Genomic DNA, 3,674 nt, shown 5'->3' on the forward strand with positions numbered 1-3,674 from the left:
AAAATCACTGCAATACACAAAGCCAGAGTCAGGTATGATAGATGCCTAAGAATAGGATCCACAAAAGGTGGCATGTTAGGTGGCTGCATGCCTAAGCTCCCTAATAGGAGATGTCAAAAAAGGGTTGTGTACTAAGCCCAGCCCCTCTTAGGACTTCACCACCTAAACCCAGGCCACAGGGAGACACCTACCTCTGCTTGGGATTCTCAGCTGTGGGCCTTCTCTTAGAGGTCATGGGGAAGGAGCTCCCTCATAACTTTCAGCTCTGTGGTGAAGGCACTTATCTGGTATGAGGGAGACCCTGATTCATGTCTCTCCTCTGTCTGAGGAGATGTGACCAGGAATCTGCACCACTCAGGTGAGTGCTGTAGCCATGGGGATAGTATGTTGAGGGGGCTCCTTCAATCTCTCCTGCTGAAGCTGTTCCACTTTGGACAAATACTTCAAGAGCCATTGGACCAGCAAAAAAAAAAGAGCGAGAGCGAGCGTACAAGTATAAGAATGACTTTAGATCCTAGTGGTTAGAGCATGCCCCTAGGATGTGACAGAACTAGGATCCTCTTCCTATGCTCCAGTGAATTTTTTAAAAATATATTTATCCACAATAGAAGAGTTTCAACAGGAGAGACTGAGGGAGTCCAACATCAACATATTCCCTAGGCCAGCATTTAGTGCATTCGCATAAGAAGGACTATTGTCATCATCTACTCTGACCTCCTGCATGGCACAGGCCGTAGGACATACCTGAATTAATTTTTCTTTGAACTAGAGAAGATATTTTAGAAATAAAAACAACAACATCCAATCTGGATTTTTAAATTGCCAGTGAGGGAGAATCCACCAAACCCTGATTAATTTGGACCAGATCCACATTGGTGTAAAGTAGCAATGAACCAGGTTCTGTGGTGCAGAGGCATGTACTGTAAGTTTTGCAATGAACAAAAGTTGAACTCCTTCTTTTCTTTTCTTTTCTTTTCTTTTCTTTTCTTTTCTTTTCTTTTCTTTTCTTTTCTTTTCTTTTTTAAGTCAGAAAAAGTGGGACACAAATAGACTGGTACAACCTGGCTCGTTTAACTGAACGGAACTGTGATAAGTGATCTCTAAGGTTCCTGGTAACTTCTGGGATTGCCATGGAAATGAGCAGCAAGATTCTAGAAATGAGTGGAAATGTTTACAGTTGAAATCACCAGACTGATTGGTGAATGTTGATGGGATGAGGCCATTTGAAATATTACTTATCTACAATCACTCCATGGGATCAGAAGCAGGTGGGTGGACACCCCCACCAATTCCTGAGGCCATCGCTCCACCATGATAACATTAGGCCTTGTTTGTTGAGATTCTGAAAGATGACCTGACCAAAACTGGCCATAGAGAGAGAAAAGAAATTACATCCTCTGACTTCTCCAGTGGTGCTCCTTAAATACCACATAATACTGGAATTGAACTCTCAGTTCCTGCTGTCATTCCCTCCCCTATGTGCCATTTTCCTTCCTTACATTGTGTGGGGATTCCCTCCATGGCCTTTCCCATTCTCCTTATCCAGAACACCTCATGTAGTTCTGGAAGAACTCTTCAATCAGTAATTCAGTTTGACTCTAGCTTAACCTCTAGATCTCAATAGAAATGTGGTTGAAAAATTCTGGGTTTTTAATGTCTCAAAAGAAATTCATGAACAAAGAGATAGTTTTATTTTGTTATCATACTTACTGACTCAGGAATAGAATAGAATACAATGGAATAGAATAGAATATTCTGATTTAGCAAGAGTGCATACAAAATAATGTGCTACAAAAAAGGGACAGATTTTGATAGGTATTTAGGCACCTAAAGTGTTTTCCCAGCACATCTAGGCACCTCAATTGCTTTAAAAGTAATGAATTTTAGGTGCCCAGGTGCTTTTGAAAATCCCAGTAGGTACCCCGTGTGCCATAGTCCAGCTAGTGTCCCATGTGCCACAGTCCAGCTAGTGTGACTCAACTTAGTTCCACCAATGTCATTGAGGTCTGATCCTCAGCCTAGCCCTACTGCAGTCAGTGAAACACATCCTCAGCTGGTATAAATTTTTGTATTTCCATTATAGTGAATGTACCAGAGCGCAAATGTATGTGTATTGAAATCCTTAGTTCTATGAAAATTTACATCACATTTGGACCTGGCCTACAAGGGACAAGGCAGGTGAGAATCAGATTCACTTTGGAAAAATTGCTATTTTGTGTTGAAGGGAAGGATTTTCCTTATGGCCACTTTGATCTCATTATTGCGCAGACTGTAGATCACAGGGTTCAGGGTGGGAGTGACTAGAGTGTACATTATGGCCACCATCTTGTCTTTATCCAGTGAGTAACTTGAAGTGGGCCGGATGTAGATGTAGATGATCGTGGAGTAGTAAAAGGAGACCACGAGCAGGTGGGAGGAGCAGGTGGAGAAGGCTCTCTGCTTCCCTTTGGAGCTCTGGATTTTAAAGATGGCGATGATGATGAAGCTATATGACACGGTGGTCAGCAGGAAGTTCACCATTGCCAAGAAGATGTCAGCCATGAAGATCATTATTTCATTGAGATATGTGGAGCTGCAAGACAGTGCCAACACTGGTGGGATCTCACAGAAGAAATGCTGGATTAGGTTGAGTCAGCAGAAATCCAGGCGCAGCATGAGTAATGTATACACCAATGAATTGATGGTACCAACAGCCCAGACACCAGCTGCTAAACTGATGCAAATGTCCTTACTCATGAGATTGACATAGCGTAAGGGGTGGCAGATGGCAACATACCTGTCATATGACATAGCAGTGAGAGGCACAAGCTCTGTCCCTGATGACAAAGTAAAGGCAAAGAGCTGGGCCATGCAGCCATCAAAGGAGATGGTTTTCTTCTCCTGCAACAGGTTTTTCAGCATTTTCGGTAGGACTGAGGAAGCGCACAAAATGTCAACCAGGGCTAAATTGGCAATGAAGAAGTACATGGGAGTATGGAGAGGTGGGTGGATAGCAATAGCCCCAATGATCAATGAATTACCCATGATGGCAGTCATATAAAGACAAAGGAATAGGCCAAAGATCAGCCATTGGTGTTGAGGGTGGTCAAAGAGACCCTGCATGATGAATTCAGTCACCCTGGTTTGGTTACTGGGTTCCATTGCTTGAGTGTTCCTTCTGTAGGAATAAAGATTTAATTTTTTGTCAGGTATTGCAAAAACTCGCAACATGGAAACTGAAGAAACTAGACTGACTGACAGAGAGAGAGAGAGAGAGAGAGAGAGAGAGAGAGAGAGAGAGAGAGAGAGAGAGAGATCTTTGTGATATTCTAGACCTTTCACACAGCATATATACAAGCTGAGCTACATTAAAATATATTAGCACAATAAACCGTCTGAGATAATCAGTCTATATTCTCCCGACATTTGATTGTAGAAGGGAAAAAAATAACATCCTGGATGTTCTCAGATAGAGGCACATGAAGTCTGTTAGAATATTTTTATAAACTACATGAATTAGGAGTTCACAGTATGATCTCAAACTTCTTTCATAGACCAGAAGTCTTATTAGTAACCAAGATTCCACTCTCTGCACTAATTTTGCAAAATGTATCTATTGCAGTATAGGACATTTACAGTACATATAATATATAGAATATATATAATCCAAAACATGACATAATAATACTTATATT

The 3,674-nt window shown here is 41.6% G+C and overlaps 1 pseudogene; it reads right to left on the reverse strand.

The window, feature by feature from the left end:
- Positions 1–2,208: 2,208 nt before the first annotated feature.
- On the reverse strand, positions 2,209–3,141 carry LOC115638280 (annotated as a pseudogene).
- Positions 3,142–3,674: the final 533 nt, after the last annotated feature.

This window comes from Gopherus evgoodei, chromosome 21, assembly GCF_007399415.2.
Source record: "Gopherus evgoodei ecotype Sinaloan lineage chromosome 21, rGopEvg1_v1.p, whole genome shotgun sequence".
Lineage (NCBI taxonomy): Eukaryota > Metazoa > Chordata > Testudines > Testudinidae > Gopherus > Gopherus evgoodei.